This window comes from Vicugna pacos, chromosome 10, assembly GCF_048564905.1.
Source record: "Vicugna pacos chromosome 10, VicPac4, whole genome shotgun sequence".
Classification (NCBI taxonomy): domain Eukaryota; kingdom Metazoa; phylum Chordata; class Mammalia; order Artiodactyla; family Camelidae; genus Vicugna; species Vicugna pacos.
Genome location: NC_132996.1, coordinates 661663 through 676365, shown reverse-complemented (window position 1 = coordinate 676365; position 14703 = coordinate 661663). Strand labels below are relative to the sequence as shown.

The 14703-nt window shown below is 40.4% G+C and overlaps 1 protein-coding gene across 1 annotated transcript in view; it reads right to left on the bottom strand.

Moving 5' to 3' along the window:
* The window catches only part of LOC140698887 (uncharacterized), a 116427-nt gene that overhangs the window by 26790 nt on the left and 74934 nt on the right, over window positions 1-14703 (bottom strand). Inside the window, exon 13 of the mRNA XM_072970746.1 lies at window positions 545-666. The gene's annotated coding sequence lies outside the window, so the exon portion shown is untranslated. The remainder of the gene's footprint in view (window positions 1-544; window positions 667-14703) is intronic.

Genomic DNA, 14703 nt, shown 5'->3' with positions numbered 1-14703 from the left:
ACCCGTCAATGAGCAGAACCACCACATTCCCGAGTCATGGGACTCACGTGGGCAGCAGTTTTGGAGAAATTTCCAGGTATAGAATGTAAACCAACTATACATAAAACTCTGAAAAAGAAAAGATGCAATAATCTGATTTTGGAAGACACTAAAATATTCTCCTAAGCCTTAGTACTTGGAAAGGCTAGGCTTCTACTAAGCCACTTATTTATTTCACAGCCAATGAGCATCTCCCACAAACCCTGTTTCCCTGTGTCTGCTGGGAGCTTCAGGCACATTGATGTTGTCTATCTTATAAGTCACAAGGCAGAGGCGTGTGTCTCACGCTGGCAACTCTCACACAGGCTCAACTCCTAGCCTCACTGTATGAACTTGGCCCCATTTTCTCACCTGTTTATTTGGTACCTGTTCTTCTGTAAGCTGCCTGAAATGCTTATTGAAACAAGTCAGAAGAATGAGTGGGTAGAGAAATGGACAGATGGACAGGTGAGAGATGGGCAGAAAAACAGAGAGTCTCCAAGAGAAGGGGATCAATCAAAATTACCTATGCAAAACCCTCTTCTAGTCAGGGAAGGAAACCACCACGGAGAAGTGTGAAGAGGCAGGTTGCTTAGGACTGTTTCCTGGATTCCATGAAAAGTCACACCAAGAGATGAGAGGGTAGAACTATAAATAATAAAAGAAAAAATCATGCATGTTTGAAAAATATATCTACATTATGTACTTTCTAAAGAATAGAGTCAAATTAGCAAGGCCCAATAACACAATCCTTGGGTATATACAGAAGTGAGAATCCCATCTCCAATCTGCAAGGCATCCCTTTGGAGCACTGAGAGTCTACACGGTGCAGTCATAAAGCCATCACCGCAAAAGCGATGCTATCCTGCACTTACGAGGAAAGAGCAGCTGTGCTCGGTCTGCCTACACGTGTCTTTTACACCCCTCAGCACCTCTACGGGGGAGGGACGCCTAGCGAGCCCCATCTCTGCAGGACAGAAAACAAGTCCAAGAGAGGCTAAGCCGACCTACCAATTCTCCATCTCACAGGACTTGTCACTCCAGACCAGGACTCGAACTCGGACCCACGTTTGTAACCACAGTACTACCGTATTTTATGTGCTTTTTGTGTGTGTAATACATTTGTTTCTGGCATGAAAGGGTATTTAATAAATGATCGGTTGTCTTGTCTATCTCATTAGTTCACAATCTTTATATTTTTGAATTGTACTCTTCCCCTGGAGAAAGGAACGGAAAGAGCGGGGGTCAGAATGAGGTGGGGCTCCATTCTTTATCTGTTGCCTCATCTCATCCAAGTCCCCAAACAGGGAGAAAGAGCAAATGTTCTCTTCATCATTTAAAGAGAGGGCTCCAGTGACGGTGACTTACTCAACCCCAAAACCAAGTCTGGGGGAAGGGCACATGCAGCAACGAGAACAGTATCACCTGTAGGAAGGCAAAAAGAGCTCAGGGGATGGCTCAATGGGTCAGCCTGATTTCATTTCAATCGATAATACAATAGCACACTCTAAAAAAACTAGAATGCAATGGATTTCCTCTTTCTTGACATCTAGCAAGTTTCCACATCTCACATGTAACATTATCACGAACTAGTGAAAGGAAGAGTCCACAGACAAGGAAAATCAATGCCACAGGCAGGCTGAAACACAGGCTGGAGGAAAGGAAGGGAAAGGGCATAGTAAAGAAGAGGGGAAATTCTGGGAAAAAGACATCATCACAAGGACTCTCAAGCATCATCCAGCAATCATATAATCATTCTTTCAAGAGAGAGTTACTTAGGTCCTATTTTGTGCAACATTGTACAGTGGGCGAAGCAAGAGCACAGCGTCCATGGTGGCAGCAAGCTGCGGAGCTCCAATACACTTCTGATCCCGGTACCTTGCACACTTGTCCTCAGTATAAAGGCAAAATATATAGTAAAATAATCCAATGTAAACTCTATGCAATGCTGAAAAAAATTAAAGAATACCTAAATACCTGGACAGACACACCACGCACATTCCTGAATCAAATGACAGCATTCTTGGGATGGCAGTGCTCCCCAGAGCGATCCATATATTCAACGTGGACTCGATCACAATTCCAGTGGGTTCCTCTGCAGAAACTGACTATCTGCTGCTACAATTCATATGGGAATTCGAGGATCTCAGTAACCAAACCGTACTTGAAATAGAAGAACAGTTTGAGAGGACTTGTAATTCTCAATTTCAAACCTTACAACTGTATCTCCAGGTGAGATTAGAGGCCATTTTTAAGTTATAATTGTGTTTATCCTTATTTTCTAAATTCTGTACAACGAATATACCTGTTAGAATAAGAAATTTAAAAAGTAAGGTATCTTTTAAAACATGCAAACCTATTCATTCATTGGGAAAAAAATATTTTGACTATAAAGAAGTAAACAAATATCTAGTGAAAAAGGACTATTTAAAAACAAGAGTGCATTTACATTTTTTGTAAATTGGAAACTGAAAAGCACAAACACATCAAGTTTCTAGGGAGAGTGTTGCAACATATTAATTGTTATTTCCAAAATTCTAATTGAACAATGAAAACTCAAGAAAGAGAAAATCTTGATTGACAGCCAACTGCAAACACATGGAGAGCAAAGGCCTAGAAATCACAGTTCCTTTAACTCTGCTACTAACTCAATAGGAGAGGAAATTCCTCAGTGAGGGGACAGTGGAATTCCATGCATAAGACAGGATACACAGTACAAACTGCACTAGAATTGGGGGTGATTTCCATAGAAGAATTCTAAAGTTACAACATTGATGAAAAACTATAAAAACACTGACAGACAGATTAAAACACACAGTCATATATATTATATAAAAACATATGAAGTCTGCCCCCATGTTGCATAGAAATACAAACATATTTGTTCATTTATGGGCACTGATTACTTTATCCCAGGTAGAATATTTCAACTAAAATAGATAATCAATAATACACTCCTCTTGTCAAAACTAGTTGATAAGTTACTCTGCTATGTATGCATAATGTGTCTAAGATAGATTTAAAATTAGTGAAAAAGATTTTTGTATGGTTTCTTGAACCCTTCTCAAAACACCAAGCTTAATTTTAAAATAAATCTGAGCAGTATTTCTATATGATCTTTTCCCTTGTGAAATGAACAACACAGTCTGTTGTCAAAATTCTTTCCTTACAATGATTCACGAGCACCGTATACTCACAAAACTGCTGGACAGCAAGGCACTATCCAGACACTGTGACAAATCAAATGAAACACAAGGAAGACAGTGACCCTATTCTGCAGGGCTTATAATCTGTTCCAACACCGGGTTTTTATTTGATTTCTTTGATTGGTTAGAAAAATAAAATCACTCAAGTACATTCTTCTTTGAGCATTATGTAAATCATGACTCTCTTTTTAGTGTCATGAGCAGGAAAGACTTGAGTATGAATTGATTAGATCAACTAGGCACAATCATCGCTGGAGCCTGTGTAATAAATAAGTACATGAGATCTAAAATAAACCTACACAGATCTCTGCAAGGAAAATGAAGAGGTGAGTTCCCCAATGAGAAAACAAACAATCAAGAAATCAAAAAAGGAAAACTTTTTCATTAATGATTCCAGGCAGTAGTGGAGCATGGTGGTGAAGATCACAAATGCTGGGGACAAACATGAGGGTCTGAAATCCCACAGCACTGGGTAGCTGTGACACTGATATTTCAGTGAAATTTTCTGCACCTCAGTCTCCTATCCATAGACTGGGGACAGCCACAGCACCCATCTCCTAGAACAGTCTTAAGAATTAAGTTATTTTTTATATAAAAGTTTAAATAAAATACCTCAGATTTTAAATATTACCCCAAAAGCTCAAGGAACAAAGAAAACAGTGATAAATTGGAGTTCATCAAATGTTAAAAATTTGCTTCAAAGGACACCATCCAGAAGGTGAAAAAACATCAGAGAGGAGAAAATTTTTTCAAATTATTTATCTGATTAAGTATTTGTATCTTCAAATAAAAGAAAAAACTCCTACAACTCAACAAGAAAAAGAGAACTCAATTAAAATGTGTATAAAGTATCTGAAAATGTATTTTTCAAAGAAAATATACAAATGGCCAATAAGCACAATCAAACGATGTTCAATATCATTAGCTGTAAAAGAAATCAAGTCAAAACCACTAGGAGAAACCGCTTCACACTTACTACAATAGGTTATAATAAAAAAAATGTGTAACAAGCACTAATGAAGACACAGAGGAAGCGGAGCGCGCAGCCCTTGCTTTTGAGGATGTAACACAGGGTGGCCACTTTAGAAAACAGCCTGGCAGGTCCTCAGAGAGTTGAACATTTGGTTTATGAATGACCCAGCATTTCTGCTCTCTGGTCACACAAGTAAGAGAACTGAAAACAAATGTCCACATAAAAATTCCTACAGGAGTATTCACGGCGCCATTACTCTTCACAAACAAAAAGCAGACACAACACAAACGACTATCACCTGATGAATGGGTAAACAGTAGGGCCCAGATATACAGTAGAATATAATTCAGCAATAGCAAAGCATAGAGTACTGACCCAGGCCACAACCTGGAAATACATTGAAAAAGTTACTCAGTGTGAAAGAAGTCAGTCACAATAGACAGTTCCATTTACATGAAATAACTTGTTTTACATGAAATGTCCAGCACAGGCAAATCCATAGAGAGAGAACAGTGGCTGCCTGGGGCTGGGGGAGGATGAGGAAGATGGGAATGACTGCTTGTGCATACAGGGCTTCCTGTTGGGGGATGAAAATATTCTAAGATTGACTGCGATGCACAATTCTGGGCTTTGAGTAAAAACCGCTGCACATTTTAATGGGTGAATTGTATTAAAACTGTTAAGGACAAAAGCACCTAGGGCCAGAACCTTCAAATAGTAAATGCAAATTGCTAACTTTTATTACAGGAAGAAGAAACTGCCCTCAGCATGAAAGCAGGAGATCGGCAAATATGGGTTAACAGAATTGGACAAGAGCATTTCACTTGAAAGAGTTGCTGAGTGTACACGAAATATTCAGAAATAGGAAAATCAGCTTGACATCACGAAGAAGCATTCTGCTTCAAATGCAGATCAAGGATTCGGCAAGCCCAGCTGCTAGAAATAACCAGAGAAGAAACCTGGTTCTTACAACAAGCACCAGAGCCAACAAGGAAATGGTGGTGAGGAAAGCAGGCAGCCAAAAATCTGGAACAGTTTGCTACAAATAATTTCTCCACTGAAAATTCAAAAATAAAATGAAAGTGATGCAATGCTGAGCTGGCCTCACGTTAAAGGGCTTCCTCTGCTGCTCGACAGTTCTGTAACCCCGAATGAGAGACTCAGGAGAATCAGCATGGCTCCTGGCAGTCCCCAAGTGACTGCCCACCAGCACGTTTACCACCATCACATCTGCCAGGGTTGTATTGCAGAGAAGAGACCAACTTCTAAAAGGCACAGGAAATGTTTACCAGGGAAGAAAAGGCTGCTGTCAGTCCTGGGACAGAGGCAGTGTGAGCAGAGGCCAGAAGGCTGCAGGTGAACTGGAGCAGACCTGGGGCAGGAAGGGACCACGGAAGAGCAGATCTCAATTTTCTACTCTCTCTCCCTAGAGGTAGGAGAGATAAAGCCTGCATCCTTCTCACCTGGAACTGTGGGTTCTGGCTGGCAGAAGTCTTACGTACAGGGAATGAATACTCAAGACTCTGTGGAAAAAGTCACGAAAGAGAGAGGGCGTAGGGACCCAACTCCACGAGCCTCTCAAATGATCCCATATTTATTGTGTATAATCAAAGGAAAACGTCATTAACAGTTGTGTGATAGTAAGCAGGAACTTGGGGAAAGAAGGATGAGACAGAGATTGTAGAATCCACCATGAGTACAAAGGCTTAGTGTATCTTTAGGTAAGTCATGGGGTGAGGGGAATAAGATACATTCTTTAGACATGTGAATTACAAAGCAGACCACCAGACCAGCTAGGTCCTTGCTTGGGGGATAATAGAGTATCTAACTGCACACAAGCCCAGCCTTTATAGCTGTGGGCCTGGGTCATTGCTTTGCGATGAGCAGAGTGCTATCTAAAACATCATCTACGCAAGCAAAGCATTATCTCTGCTTTTTAAGGCAAGGAGACAGGAGTGAGGATGCACAGGCACTTGCTTGCAAAGCAGTTACTAAGCATACGTTTTCTTCTTAAATTTGACAGGCGGCTGGGGTCTGTTACAATTTGTTAACCCAATCATGGGCTCCCACATGGAACCATTATGGAGGACACCCTAAGGTGACAAATCCTGGCTCTGGGTCTTTTCCTGCCAGCTTCAGCCACTCTAGCAGAGTCTAGGCACATTCCTGAATAATGATCATACAGAACCACCCACACTGTTAACTCCTGGTGCTTGAAACTTAATTTTAGCTCTACACAACTTAACGTAGAAAAGTTTCAGAAATAAAAGATATTATATTTACTTTATATCTCATCATAGGACTGATTTTTCTGATTGCTCTAAGCTGCTTCTTCTTGGTAAAGCACCTAATTCTGCAGGTGAATTCAGTACTTTCTTTGGGCATAACTAGCCACTTTGGGCTCGCTAACTTCTATTGGTCAAATACCGATACACTTAATTGATTTCATTGTTCATCAATTTCAGCTGGGAGCAGAGGGAGTGTCACTCTGTTCCTCAGCCCACCCTCAACCCTTATCATCAGCAACTCAGGCCTCCGGAAACCAAAAAAAGCTTTTGTTTCCCTTCTACAGTTTCAACAAACCCAACAGGATACATAAGCCTGGAGAAAGAATTCAACACAAATGTTAAAACAAAAATCAATAAACCTGAAGCAACTCCATCTCCGAATCATGATACACAATGACATGAGATTAAGTGTGTCAGGCCCAAAGCATGGGTGAGCCTGACCACCTGATTTCTATTCTTCAAAGGAAGGAAAGTTTTCCTATTTTTTATTATCACTCTGTCATTGTTTCTGATTAAGCCAAAAACTAGTTTATGAAATAATTAAGCATTGAAATAACAGATTTTTGTTGTATCAATTACAGAAGGCATTCAGAGGTGTTAGGAAAAACCACCTCTGTAAAAAATGCAAAATTTCTTCCACTGTGAAGAACACGTATACAAAATGCAACAGAGAATTCAAGCTCTTGTGGAGAGGAGCAAAAGCCACAGAATCAAAGCAAAGTCATTACTATGAGTCAACTCAAAATTCACTGGACAATCATGTTCAATGCATTCAATGAAATTTAAAGGCATACTGCAAACCATACACTTAATGATCTGCAGGCTAGAGGAAGAATTTCTCTCTTTAACAGACAAGAGTAATCAATAGGGTGCCCCACCAAACAAGGACCAAAGAACAATCAGGTTTTTAACAGTTCTGATATATCAGCATTTTCTAAAGATCAAAATCCAGAAATTTTAAACATTGATTCACACCACAATGAAACAAGCACTTAAAAAAAAAGAAAAGAAAATAAGCACATAGAACATGTACATAGATCAATGAGAATTTCTTGAGACGCTGGAAGAAACAGGCTATAGTCTTTTACTTGAGAAATAAAACTACTTTTAAAGATAAATGCTAAAACACATTTCATCATTCATGTTGCCTTGAAAAATCTGAGGCACTTGTATCTGATTAGAAAAGCAATTCTGAGTAATAGTGTGTTACAATTCAGAGCCAGTTTGCTTTAGAAGAAAAGAGAAAAGAAAAGCTACCGTTTCTCATATACTGCACAAAGTGTGAAGTGTCTCCCTGCCTCTTTCTCCTCCCGTTTTCTAAGCTCATGCTTCCCAACCCTTCTGAAACAAGTATGAGAACCTCTTATTCCCGCCAATATGCCAAATGACAAAAGAAAATCAATTTATTTGTGTAAGTATATGCTTAAACCTTGAACTGGAAGAGAAAGATATCAGAAGTCTATATGGAACTTATTTCTACATTCCTGAAATCACACACACAAACGTTCACACAGACACAGACACAGACACAGACACATACCCCCTGGATTACTGGGAAATTCACAAACTTAGGATTTCCATCTTCTAGAAGATAACTTTGTAGTTAGTTTAAAATACAAAACTGTCAGCTTTGGAAAGCCTTGATCACCTGCTAAACCATCCAAATATCAAAGAGACCCAATTAGCCTTCTCGGTAGAATGTAATTTCCCATGATGGCAAAACATACCCTAAAAAGTCCTTGATCTAAGTCTCGTGTTTATCACTAGCTATGATCGTTTTTAAGCACATTAACAGATTCAGAAACGTATGTCTCAACAGCATTTATTCTTATCGAAATAGTATACGTGTTCATTTGCCTATACAGAGACCAGGTCCCATCATGGAGTTTAAGAGCTATTTTGTGTATTGCAATATTTATTTTTAAGTGCAGAAAAGGAGGGTGGGTATTACTCAGTTGTAGAGCACCTGCATAGCATGCACAATGTCCTGGCTTCAGTCCCCAGTACCTCAAAAAAAAAAAATAAATAAAATAAGGGCATATTTAAAAATGAGTAAAGTTATAAAAAAATGCAGACTAAAAACCACTGCAATCTAGGAGACACAATTACAATAAAAAAAAACAAGAGTTTCTATCAATTATTGGCTATTTGCCAATCGCAGAGACAACCAGAAATCACACCTGATAACCATCACGTGTGATTCTCAGCAACCCTACTAAGTAGACACGGATGGGAAACCAGGCTCTGCAGATGAGGAGACGGAGCTCAGAGGAGCCGGGGACGCTGACCGTCCTGCTTCCCGTGACACCACATCAGCCCAGGGCAAGCGCTGACGGAGCTGCAATGAGGGGACACCCAGCTGCATGGAACCTTGGGGCACTGGGGAGTCCCAGAAAACACTAAAAACTGTTCAGTGAAAAACCAGCTCAAATATAATACACTGTGCCACATTCTTTAAACAGGGAACATGAGTGAGACCTTTTTGATGCCTCCGTGTCCTTTCTGCCATCGTCAGTTACTTGCCCTCACAGCGTGACCAGTGATGAACTGGACCCCATATGAAGCGCACTCAGATGGCAGAGCATTTGAAGCTGTTTTATGAAGTTTGTAAGACTCTGTCTGTGCCTCACACAGGCGGTCATCCATCACTTCTCACCGGTGTGGATGTACCACCTGAAATCACTCCTTTCTGCTTTTTAAAATCCCTTCATCTACTCCAGACTTTTCAATAGCAAAGAAGCAGCTAAACCACAGACAGTGGACAGCTTTTCACCAAATTTCTTGAACAGCCCATCGGACTACCTGGAAGCCCTTTACTTTTATTAAACCCACTTCCAGGTACTTCATCATTTTCGGATTGGTGGACTTGGCCTCTGACTGAGCTACTCAGAGAGCTCCCAGCCTCACATCCGTGAGAGGACCCTGCTGTTGGGAGAAATCAGTGAGAAAGGCGTACATCCCCCAGTCATGTCTGCATGGCTAGAAGTGCCACAACGTGCTAAAAATTTATACCATCATAACCCCTGGGCTCCCATGGACTGGTTTCACATTAACCAAACTCATGAGACACTGATGCAAGAAAACCAGAAATTTAACTTATTAATGTAACAGAAGATGTGAAACTATGAACCAGACTGCAATATCAGAGTTCAACCATGAGTATATGTTCTCCTCCACGGCCCAAACACGGGCAGGCAGTCACATGGCAAGTGTGGACAGAAGCAGAGCAGGAAGGATTTCTAGATGAATTCAATGGACTAAATTTCTGTTATACCAACAGATCTGCTGCCTGGAAAACAATTAATTCTAATCACGGTGCACTCTTCGTGGACAGTTGCCGAGACACGACTGTGAGCACCTGTGTAACTCTCCTTTCCCTGTCCTTTCTGGGCTAATTGATGCACAGACGTACAGAAATCGAGGGATGCAGATACATCTAAACACCCAAAGCCCATTCTGGGAGCCACAATACCATACAGCCAGGGTTAAAATACTTGCTCTGCCACTTACTAGTTCTGTGACCTTGGTCAACTTACCCTCTGTGTGCCTCAATTTCCACACTGTGAAACTGGGATAACAATCAAACCTTCCTTACTCGCTTGTTGAGAAGATTGAAGGATTCATTTCTGTAAAACGCTCAGAAAAGAATGTAGCACATTTTGGGTGCTCAACAAATGTCAAATTAATATTACAGTGGTTTACAAGTCTCCTTCCTAATCATCTTCTGTGTTTCCTGGCTAGACTAATACCCAAAGGAAATTCTTATTTCTCCTTTTATAAACTCATGGGATGAACCCTTCTGTTCCATCCCACCACCTGTTTAAACTGATGGAAGGGATACCTCCTCCCCACTCCTCTGGGCCATGCAGAGTGCTACTCCCTTCACAGCCCTGACCCCTGGCCCACAGCTAGCCCTCCTCACATTAACAGATTGAGTTGTGATTCCGGGGAGACAAGCAGGGCATGTGAAACCCTTCCTTTCCCTCCAGTGTTGACTACCCTAGGGAAGCACCCTGGATGCTCAGCTCCATTGCAGAACAGCCCTGTGCATGATGGGGCTCATTCTCTCAAGGGAAGGCTTGCTGTGGCCCAGAGATACCTGGGACAGGGTGAGTCTCTACTTCTGGGACACAGTATCATGACACTCATTTATCCACAGCCCTGAAGTTCATGGAGAACGTGGCTTCATCAGTAACAAAGAAGACATTTATCGCCTGCCTACTCTTTTGTGTCATCTCTCAGTTGGCTGCTGGAGACAACATGTGTATAAGTATTGGTTCCCCTTAGGCCCCAACATATATGAAGTAACAAAAATTTCTGTGGCTTAACGTTGGTCCAGGGCGACTGTGTAACAGTTCTGACTCTGCTGATGCTAAATTATGGGTGTAGGAATTATGGAACCTCCTCAAATATCTTTCATCATAAAATCAGCTTTTCTTATTTTCTTGTTTCTTTGTAATTACCAAAGACTATAAAATGATGGCTGCACACAAAACAGCAGCTAAAGTTTATGAGCTCTCTTGACATACCCACTGTGGTAAACATGTTACATAATTACTAATTCTCACAATTCTACAAAGCAGATATGAGTGTCCCCTTCTCACAGACGAGGGGAAAACTCAGAACGAGCTGACTCAGGATCACATGGTTCAGTGTCAGCACGTGCAGGCAAACCCAAGTCAAGAAACTACACCCCATCATATATGTACCAAATCAACTCCCACCAATTAACACACAGCGGCGGGGTCAATACTCAGGGAACTCAACACACTTTTCAGCTTTATGGTGCTCCAGAGGCAGCTTCTAGCTGTTTTAAAATATCCCGGCTCACTGGTTTCTAACACTAGAAGAAAAGCCCGATTTTGCCATTGTTTGCACAGCAAGTCTGAAATGTTCACAGCGAGATAAAAGAATAAAACTATGATATAAGCAGAAAAAATTTTCCAGGTAGAAAGACATAATGGACGTTGTGCTATTCTGAAGCATTAAGCAAAGGAATCAAAATAAAATCACATTGTTTAAGCCTTATTTTACAAACAGAAAAATTAAGACTGTAAAAAGTTGCAACAGCGCCACCTATGGCTAAAAAGACCTTCCAGGTTGCCGGGAAACATGCAACACAAAAATTGACTGTAAGATGAGAAACGAGAATCAGATAACTAGAAGCTTATGTAGCATATACTGCACTTTGCTTCGGGGGGATGGAGGGGTATTCAGTATTTAATCTGATATTGCTAATACTCCTAAATATAAACAAAAGACATAGGCTCATGGAAGCTCATCTTAGAAGAGGAAAGAATCCAGTCCAGCCACTTCATTTTACACCAGGGGAGACTGAGACCTGAGATCTGTCCTCCTGGCAATCAGCAGCAAAGCTCTCCTAGGTCTCATGTCTTGCACTGTAGTAAAAACCAACAGAACTGTACTACGCCTATATTCATAAAAGTCACGTCTGTATTTTTCCAACAGTAGGTAATCTAAGTATCTTGCAAAATACTTCTCAAAGAGCCAGGAAATCATAGAAGGGTATTGAAATACAAAAACATTTATTTACATATTAAAACAGCATGAGCTTTATTCTCTCTATTAAAAAAGTGACATGTCAAATCAAAATTTTGAAATTTTAAAACCTGAAGAGTGCAGAAAAAAATCAAAATTTTCTTTAGTCACAAAAGAGAGAAGCTTATTCCCTGATAATAATCAATGTGGATTTTTCTAAACTTAATGGTTCTGGTCAGAATCCCGAGAAATTAAATGTCTGATGGATGGTTACACGGCAACATGAATTCTGAGCTTACATTCTGTGTAAATAATCTTCAAGGTCGTCTGCTTAAGGCAATTTAAGTAGTCCCTGTCTCACTAGAATGACACAGATTTCATTAAAGCTTCATACTGCACTTATAAAAAAAATCCTAGTTACTTGAAGCCATATTAATGTATATCATATATACACATATTGAATATGCATCAGAAATAAGCTACCCTTTTTAGTATTCAGAGTTGATACTTCTAAACTATCAGTCACTGTGAAAGCACATTTTTATTAAGCACCTCTACGGTGCTTTGTATACAAGGCGTCCAGCTCTCACAGTCAGACAAGGTAAACCATATTACTCAAATTTCATAAATGACGAAATATACTTAAGCCATGTAAAGAACTAAGATATTCATCATCAGGAAAGAAAAGAGTAAGGATTTTACTTACAATACTCACTGACAAAGTTTTCTTTCATACTAAGACTACATAAAACAAATTCAGTGTTTGGAAATTTTTCAGTAAATAAGCACCACTAGAAAAAACAAGTAACATCATTAGCAACAGTTGGACTTTCAAAGACCACTTCTCTCTTGCACAATAGTTATTTTAAATGTTTTGTTTTTAGTTCTCACAAAGCACTAAATTAAAAAACTATTTCCTTTACAGTCATTACCTGAGAATAAAACATTTGTGAAAATGTACAATTTTAATTTATGCCACTCTGCCTCTCATTCTCACTGGTGTCTCTCCTTTGAAGACCTCATCAGGCTGAGATAGCTAAAATCGGTCATTTATGGGCTCACAGGAGTTCGGGAAAACACTCAACGGGAAGCTGATTAGAGGAGCAATTGAGAATTCATCCTGTGCAGCCTGGATTCCAGCATCGAGCTAGCCACTGCCAGCTGCGTGTCATTTGGGGCAAGCTGACCCATCTCTCAATCCCTCAGCTATAAAAAAGGAGACACTGATACCTACAATCAAACACTTGCTATGAAGTAAAATATGAGCAAAGCATTTTAGCCTCAGTTAGGCGTCCACTCACAGCGAGTTTGGTCATTATGATGATGAGGATGGCTGTTAACAAATTAAGCTCGACCAAACAGGAGAAATCACCTTAAAGGAGAAACATTTTAAGTCCATGAGTATTTCCTTTTGGGTGGACTGTAGAATATTCTATAGATTTTTTTTTAATAAACCAAATTTTGTCCATTAATTGTAGATTTACAGGTTCATGGACAAGTCTCCAGAAAAATAATTAGAGGCCTCTAACCTCTGAAAATTAAGATGTAAATTTAAAAAAAAAATCAGGGAAGAGATTATACCTCATTTGGGAGAGTATGTGCTTAGAATGCATGAGGCCCTCAATTCAGTCCCCAGTAACTCCATCTAAAAACTTTGTTTTTTAAGAAATAGAGAATTAAAGCAAAAGGATGGAGGAATACGGAAATTTTTAGAGACTCATCTCAGATTTAAGATGGGGAAGAAACCATCCAATTCTCAGAAGAAATCTTGAGGACTATGTAAACTGGATCTGAGATGTCTAGTCTTTTAACATTATTCATGAAATCATATTACCAAGTCTTAAAACTACCTGATAACCCACAGTGGTGATACTGATCATAACAGCTACCATCACGTATCGAGCTCCGGCTAGGACTGCTCTGTTCTGACATCTCTGCCCCTAAGGCCTCACCAGGCGGAGAGCACTAAATTCGGTCATTTATGAGCATCTCGTGTAAGTCCTCCATTTGTGGTTCTCACACTCCCCTCACCAGCTCCTCTGAGGGAAGCACTGTTATCATCTTCCCCACCCGCAGATAAGGCCACTGAGGCACAGACACTAAACCCGTTCCAGGCCACATTGGAATTAAAGGACGTCTGTATTTCTGCTGTTTTGCTTTTGACAAAGGAATCTGAGATATCAATTCAAAGCAGACTGTTAAATAATCAAGTCTGTCAGGTCTTCACCTCAAAGAGCAGATACTATAAATTCCTGTTGTAGGATGAGGCTGCCGCCACAAACTGACTCAGCTTGAAATTAATATCCAAGATGAAGCAGCGGATACACATAAATATTCACGATTGTCAAGTCTGCCCACGGGTCTGGGCCCTTCACTGCCTGAAAGGGGGTGAAATCCCCACCCGTGTCTGGGAGGGAAGCGCGGCTCTTCCCGGGCTCACCCAGGCTTCATAGGCTATTTACCCCCACAGACTAGCCTCAACGGTTAAAAGCTCTCAAGATTTTTACACCAGGCAAAACTGAAAGACATTTCTGCAGATGGAGCAATTTCACAGGCTTAAATTTATTTGCCTACACTCAGCCAGAGGGAGAAAAGAAACAGGACTCTACAAAGTCTCTGACCCTCACCACTCACAGGAGTAGAATGACCACAGCAGAAGATGGCCCTTCACATTGCAGGATGTGAACAAAATAAAGATGCCCCAACAACAGGCACTCCC